The sequence below is a fragment of the Cnephaeus nilssonii genome (genome assembly GCF_951640355.1).
Source record: "Cnephaeus nilssonii genome assembly, chromosome: 6".
Taxonomy (NCBI): domain Eukaryota; kingdom Metazoa; phylum Chordata; class Mammalia; order Chiroptera; family Vespertilionidae; genus Cnephaeus; species Cnephaeus nilssonii.
In genome coordinates, this window is record NC_137077.1 from 72234904 (window position 1) to 72243201 (window position 8298).

At 47.7% G+C, this 8298-nt stretch overlaps 1 pseudogene across 1 annotated transcript; it reads right to left on the bottom strand.

The window, feature by feature from the left end:
* Positions 1-3257: 3257 nt before the first annotated feature.
* LOC307101087 (F-box only protein 31-like) lies at positions 3258-4890 on the bottom strand (annotated as a pseudogene). Its single transcript has one exon. The product of its transcript is annotated as an F-box only protein 31-like (transcript).
* Positions 4891-8298: the final 3408 nt, after the last annotated feature.

The window sequence follows — 8298 nt, forward strand, 5'->3', positions numbered from 1 at the left end:
GAAAGGGAATTGAGTCTGAAGCCTAAGTGGAATATCCAAGTGGAGAAATTTAAGAGAAACTGGAAATATAATCTGAACTATGAATTTATTTGGGGAAGAACACAGAATTTTCTCTTTTTTAAGAGTTTTTTAAAATTTATTTTTGTGTGTTCTGGAAAGAGGAATATATAGGAAGGGGGAAATGTAATTGTTTTAAAATAATGATATTAGATAGCTGATAAATCTGATTGGAAAATACTTTAGAGATGCTTAAAATAGATGTTTTCTATTCCTAAGTCAGAGACATCTACTCTCTAGAAATGCTTCTCAGGAGATAATTTTAATTCACATTTAAAATTGGAATGGTGAAGAAATTACTTTATAACTCTCATTATCTAAATCTCATCTGTTATGATTTAAGAATATGTACACTCATTTTAGAGACATTTCCCATTGTTGAATTGTATATTTTAATCAAATCTTATTCATTACTCAATATCAAGTCTAGATCTGCTTTTTCATTTATCACCTTCATATTTATATTTTACTCTTGAATTCAAATGTACTGATATGTATGGCCAAGAATTTTCCATTATTCCTTAACATGTTTAAGAGATTTTTAATTCTTTTCTGTTTCATTGTTATTTATGATGTGCTTCACCATAACATTGCCTTGATGTCTGGTTGAAATAACTTGATGGTTCAGAAATATAGTGAAAATATTAATGATGAACACAAAAAAAATATTTTAACTTTTTATGGCCCAACAATTGAAGTGACATTTTGGGAATGTTTTTCATATTTAGATCTGGCCTTAGGCACCTATGGAGGTGATTTAAGTTTTCAGCATATGAGGCTTCTCCTACTCTATATGTAGTTTTATGGTATATTATTTTTTCTACATTAGACAAAAAAAATGTCAATTTTATTTGGAAATTACAATATACACACATAGAGTAAATGTTCTAAACCCTTCCAAAATCTGTTAATAATTTACTTTCCCTTGGGCATAATTCTACTTTATCATAGACTAGAGGCCTGGTACATGAAATTCATGCACGGGTAGTGGGGGTGTCCCTCAGCTCGGCCTGCACCTTCTCCAATCTGGGACCCCTCGAGGGATGTCTGATTGCTGGCAGTCGGACATCCCTCTCACAATCCTGCAGCACTGGCTCCTAACGGCTCGCCTGCCTTATTGCCCCTAACCGCTTCTGCCTGCCAGTGTGATCGCCCCACAACCGCTCCACTGCCAGCCTGATCTCCCACAACTGCCCTCCCCTGCTTCGACCCGCCTCCTCCACCAGGACCCACTTCCTCGTGGAGGAGACTCCAGGACCAGCCTCCTCCATGCCACCCACACAGAGCCCCAGGACCGCCACGCCTCACTGTGTGGAGCAGCCGTCAGGCCCAGCCTCCACTGTGCACTCGGCCATCTTGTGACAACGAGAGGGTGAGACACCACCCAGGCTACTATTAATATAGATCATACTTGTTCTCTTGACATTATTTGAAACAATGCTGTGCATCCTTTTTCTTTCTTTTATTTTTAACTAGAAGCCCGGTGCATGAAATTCGTGCATGGCGGGGAGTTGTCCCTCAGCCCAGCCTGTACCCTCTCCAATCTGGGACTCCTGGAAGGCAGGCAGGCAAGCAGTTGGGAGCCAGCAGTCCTGGATTGTGAGAAGGATGTCCGACTGCCCGTTTAGGCCCGATCCCACCAGGATCGGGCCTAAACGGGCAGTCGGACATCCTTCTCACAATCCAGGACTGCTGGCTCCCAACTGCTTGCCTGCCTGCCTTCCTGATTGCCCCTAACCGCTTCTGCCTGTCAGCCTGATCACCCCCTAACCACTCCGCTGCCAGCCTGGTTAATGCTTAACTGCTCCCCTGCCAGCCTGTTTGCCCCCAACTTTCCTCCTCTGCCAGCCTGGTCACCCCTAACTGCCCTCTCCTGCAGGGTTGATCACCTCCAACTGCCCTCCCTTGCAAGCCTGGTCCCTCTCAACTGCCCTCCCTTGCAGGCCTGGTCCCTCACAACTGCCCTCCCTTGCAGGCCAGGTGCCTCCCAATTGCCCTCCCCTGCTGGCCATCTTGCAGTGGCCATCTTGTGTCCACATGGGGGCAGGATCTTTGACCACATGGGGGCAGCTATATTGTGTGTTGCAGTGATGATCAATCTGTATATTACTCTTTTATTAGATAGGATAGAGGCCTGGTACAGGGGTGGGGGCCAGCTGGTTTGCCCTGAAGGGTGTCCCGGATCAGGTGGGGGTTCCCTTGGGGTGTGGGGCGGCCTGAGCAAGGGGCCTGTGGTGGTTTGCAGTCCGGCCACACCTCCTGGCAACCCAAGCGGAGGCCCTGGTATCTGGAATTTATTTTCCTTCTACAATTGAAACTTTGTAGCCTGGAGCAGAGCCAAGCCTCCTGCTGCTCCCTCTGGGGCGGCAGCCATTTCTGTGGCAGTTAATTCACCTTCTACAATTGAAACTTTGTAGCCTTAAGTGGGTGAGCCCGGCCAGGGTGTGCAGAAAGCTTTGCTTCCCCTGTTGCCGCCGGCAACCCTGGCCTGCTCTCTCAAGCTCCATTCTGCCGCCATTTGTTTGAATTTGTTTACCTTCTATAATTGAAACTTTGTAGCTTGAGTGGAGGCTTAGGCCTGCAACGGCTATGGGAAAGCTTGGCTTGCTCTGTTACCTGGGAAACCTTGCTCTCTGTGGCTGTAGCCATCTTGGATGGGGGTTAATTTGCATACTCGCCCTGATTGGCTGGAGGGCGTGGCTTGGCTGGTGGGCGTGGCTTATGTAGCGGAGTGATGGTTAATTTGCATATTACCATTTTATTAGAGAGGATAACAGCTTTATTGAGATATAATTCACATACTATAAAATCCACCCTTTTAAAATGTACAATTCAGTGGTTTTTATTATTTTCAGAGTTGTAGCAATCTAACAATGACCACTATCTAATTTTAGGATCTTTTCTTTTTCTTTCTTTTTAAAAAGACATGCTCAGCCCTAACTAGTTTGGCTCAGTGGATAGAACCTGGGCCTGCAGATTGAAAGGTCTAGGGTTCGATTCTACCTCAGTTGCAGGCTCCTACCCAGCCCCGGCCCTGGTCAGGGGTCATGCAGGAGGCAACCAATCGATGTTCCTCTCACATCGATATTTCTCTGTCTTTCCCTTGCTCTTCCACTCTCCAAAAATCAATGGAAAAATACCCTCGGGTGAGGATTAAAAACAAACAAATAAACAAGAAGGTGGATAATCTGGTCAGAAGGTCAAATCTCCAAAGTGCACCCAAGCTGCTCTTCTTCTGAAGCCTCTTCTCCCGGCTGTGGCCCCTGGGCAAGGGAAGGGCCGTCAGAGGATCGGGACTGAATGTTCTTGAGCATCTCCTGGAAGGCCTGTGGGGATGGTGCTTCGGCATTCTGGAAGGTGACCTGGACTCTGCTGTACAGGCTGAGGCAATTGGGGTACAGCCAGATGAACCCGAAGTGGTCCTCATCGAACAGGATGAAGACTCCCTCTGGGGATGCGCTGCGGGTAGGTAAAGCCACAGAAACACCTCCTGCAGGCTCGGGGGTAGTTCTGGTTACTTGAGCTCACGCCCGCAGGCAGAACAAACTGCACAGGCTGCTCTTCCAAAGCTGCAGCCCCGGACTCCCCCCCCCCCCCCCCCCCCCCGACACTGGGCTGCGCAGGGCTCAGCCAGCCATGGCCCTCGCCGTCCTCAGTCCTGTCTTCTTGCTGCTGCTGCTGCTGCTGCTCCTGGATCACCTGCTCGAGAACCTCCTGGATCAGGCGGGAGTACTTGCTGAAGCTGCTGAAGATCTCAACACCGGGCAGCTGGACGCGGTGCCCAGCAGGGACTTTGCGGTCACCCGTGATCTTCGTGGCCCTGGCATGCTTCCCATGGAAGCTGAGCAGGACAATCTCTAGGCCGTAGGCATCGTGGGTGCCTTTGAAGAGGCCTGGCCTGAGGAGGTCGTCCGGGTGGCTCGGCGGGAGGTAGATGCGGCGGGACGTCCGGCAGTTGGTAGATGAACTTCATCAGGATGAAGCGCAGCCTGTCCTTCTGGAAGATGTCCTCCAGCGTCCGCCCCCATTCTTCCCTCAGCCACGTTCGTAATTCCTGTTGGCTCCCACCAGATATCCTGTGGTGGCCCGGCTGGTTGCACTTGGTGGAGAACCGTCCTTCCGAATCTGCCAGTGGCAGCTGTGGGGCCCCCTGCGGCCGTACATGCACTCCACCGTGGCCGCTTTCCTCTCCATCAGGCGAATTCCAAATGCGGGCTTGAACTGCATGGAGTCGTCCACATGGGGGTCATGGAGAGGCAGGTATTCCAACCAATAATGCATAAGCCGCCCACCACCACATTCAGCAGCCCTCCATAGGGTTGGTTATCTGGCTGCCACAATCCCAAAATGTGTCTGCAATGGGTGGAGCAACTTCGCCTAGAGTTCTCGACAAGACACACCCATCATCTCCAGGTTCTGCAAGTTTTCACAAATGCCATACTCCTCGCGGCAGCGCCGCCTCCAGATGCTGTCCGTGTGCAGGATGCTTTGGAATTTGGTGCAGGCCTGGGCCAGGCTGGGCAGGTCGGTGCCGGGGAGCGAGGCGAAGATCTCCACCAGCAGCTCGGGAGGCAGGTCCTGCAGCGAGCAGTGCGGGGGCAGCCGGGGTGGCATGGGGCTCCTGATCCCTCCACTCCCCGCAGAGGACCGAGCCACCGTGTCCGCATCCACGTGCTGCTCTTCAGGGGCCGGGGCCAGCTTGCTGTCGGCCGCTGCCATCTCAGCTGGTCCCAGGCGGGGCTGGCGACACTGGCATCCCTGGGAAGGGCCCGCACTGCAGAGGCAAGCGCACTCCTCCTCCATGCCTGGACCAGTAACAGCCAACTGTAGCATGGACCTCTGCAGCCGGGCTTTACACTGGCACCTTCCGGCCCAAGAGCCCAGCCAGCCCCCTCAGAGAGGAGCCAATTACAGGACTGTAGCAACACTCCCGAGAATCCCCTTACCCATTAACATTTGCCTCCCTTTCTGAGTGCTCCCTCCCTGTCCTCCCACCCTAGCCCTAGCCCCAGGCAGCCACTAATCTGCGTCCTGTAAGGATATGCCTCCAGGGATATTTCACATAAATGCAGTCATAATATCTGGTCTTTTGTGACTGGCTTCTTTCACTTAGCAAAACATTTTAAAGTTTCGTGTATGTTATGTCATGTCCAGGTATTTTGTTTCTTTATATTGGCGAATAATGTTCTAGTGTATGGGTATACCACATTTTGTTTACCCATTCATCAGTTGATGAATATTTGGGTTGTTTCCAGTTTGGGGCTCTTATGAATAACACTGCTATGAACATTATGTACAACATTTTGTATGAACGTGTTTCCCTTTCTCTTGGGTATGTACCTAGAAGTGAAACTTCTGGGTCATATGGTAACTCTATGCTCTAACACAGGGGTCCTCAAACTTTTTAAACAGGGGGCCAGTTCAATGTCCCTCAGACCGTTGGAGGGCTGGACTATAGTTAAAAAAAAAACAAAAAAAACTATGAACAAATTCCTATGCACACTGCACATATCTTATTTTAAAGTAAAAAAACAAAACGGCAAAAACACCCGCATGTGGCCTGCGGGCCGTAGTTTGAGGACGCCTGCTCTAACATGTTGAGGAACTCCCAAAACGTTTTCCAATGTGGCCCCACTATTTTACATTCTCACCAGCAATGTGCCAGGGATCCAATTTCTCTACATTCTCATTAATGCATATATATATATAGCAACCTACGTGGCTGCTTTTGCTAAAAAATATTATAGCCATCCTAGTGAGTGTTGAGTGGTATTTTATTGACTTGACCTTTATTGACTTGAACTTCATAAGGGAAATATCTTCTATCCTCAGCCTTCACCCAGCCTCTGCCAAATCCCTCAGGCCCCTCTTAGAATGGGCTCCTTCGTGTGATGTGAGCAAGGACTTGAGTTCTTCACTTTCAAGTGACTAACCTTGCTAGTTCCTTGGGTGAATGGATGCCCTCAAAAACAAACAAATAGTTCATGGGATCTGCCCACTAAGAACATAGTTACTTTTCCTATGGACTGAGCCTGGCCTTGCCCCTTTGGACAGGCTTCCATTCTTATGTTGAGAGCAGCTAGATTCCTTCTCTCCACTTTTCTGCATTCCTACCAGAGAAACACTCTCACCTTTGGAGGGTTCTTTCAGTGCCCTGGGAGGAATTTGATTTGTCTTTGTCAGGAACAGGCATTTAGGGTGGTTTATTTTATAGAGGGGTGTAAATTCCGCCTGCCATAGACACTGACTTTGATCATTTAAACAATAAAATATTCTCAGCCCCTCCTCTGAAGAATAACCCTATATTATTATTGGTATTGTTAACATAAAAAAAACCATTGAAACCTGTAAAGAATTTTTGTGAATTTATTTGAGCCAAACTGTCAACATATGCGGGGAAGCAGAACCTCAACGAACTGAGATAATGCACCAGAGAAATGGCGGGTTACATCTGAATTTATACATTGCAATCAAAAGAAGGGACATAGGTGGGTTACATGAAATCCATTGGTGATAGATTAGAAAAGCAGGAGAAAGCAAAGCAGGGAAACCCCTGGGATTGGATAAAAAGTAAAATGATGGACACATATTTAGGTGGGTGCAGGAACAATTAACATGATAATGAAGGAATTGGTGGCATCTGTCCTGGCGCCCAGAACATTTGGTTGTGCCCCAGTAGATCCAGAGGGAAGTTACAAGTTACCCAGACACTTCAAGGGTATGTTATCATAGATGCAAAAAAATAGGTAGGCTCAGTTAAGGTAAAGGTTGACCTTGTCAGTGAAGATACCGGCCTAGGATGTAACTACCCACCATAACTGCTTTTAGTTAAAGTTTAATTTCAGACCATCGTTTGTGGTTACTTTAGGTCTCTGAGTTTGCAAGACTACCATGCAGGCCTCCCCCGAGCTTGCTGATGTGGCCCCTTTCTTCCACAGTATATAACTGAGTAACAGGTGTAAAGACACTTCTTTTAGGAGCCTGTATTGATGGGATTTTGAGGGGTGGTCTTCAAAGGTATGTGTGTGTTTGGTGGGTCAAGGAGAACCTAGGAATGTGAGTGCAGCTGGTGTATAGAGCTAGGAGGGCTTCATCAGCTATTGAAGGAGTTCAATCATCTTTGCTCTCCCAGGATTTTGAGAGCCAGAGACACCACCACCCTTGGAAGTAATCTGTGTAGGAAGATTAAAGGCAGGTCAATAGATCAAAGGAAAGACAGAGGCTGCTGCTATTATTAGGGGCAAAATAAAAAATAAAAAATAAATAGAATATTGGGGACTAGCTATGGTGATGGAAAATATTAATCATGCTCTGTTAACTGTGATTGCCTTGTGTTGGTTAAAGAAAGGACATTCTGACCTAGCTGGGAGTTTTATGCCCCCAAGATTGGGAGTCAACCTTGGAATGTGGCCCATTCTCATTCAAAAATGGCCTATTATCCTGAAAAGATTAACAACCTTGTTGCCTAAACAATGGAGTCCCACCCCAGCCTCCTACTTCCCCTTGCCTGTACTCCCTACTTCCCCGTGCAATCTTTGTCTTATCGGATATAAGCAGCTGGCTTTATGGGGGGGGGGGGGGGGCTGCAGAGCAGATTTTTGTGGATGACCTACTGCTCTCCCATACTGCTGGCAGTATTGGAATAAGTGTTAATATAGGATTCACCCCTGTCTCTGCTGAATTGGCTCAAGTAGTGATAGGCAGCTCAGACCCTTTGATTGTCTGGTTACACTATCTCTGAGCCCTTTCTCATGCTGTTCCATCTCTTTACATAGCTCTCCCACTCCACCCACCATCCAAACCTCTACTCTTGTCCTGGGCCTCACCTACTAATGGCACATGATCTTGGTCAGGAAGCATTCTCTGAAGCCCCAGGCCTGGCCAAGTGCCTCTCCCTGGTACTTCAAAAGCACCTTGGGCTTAAGTGCCCATCAATAAATGAGGGGCTAAAAAAGCGATGGTGCATTTATACTATGGAACACTATGCAGCAGTAAAAAAGAAGGATCTCTTGCCCTTTGAGACAGCATGGAGGGACCTGGAGAGTATCATGCTAAGTGAAATAAGCAGTCAGAGAAAGACAAGTATCACATGCTTTCACTCATATGTGGAATATCTCCTTTTTCTTTTTTAGACTTTCTTTCCACTTAGCTTCAGTGACATTAGATACTGATGATTTTGCTCTGGTTACTCTGAACTACCTGGTGAACATCTGATTGTCCTTTTCATTCTATATTCCACCC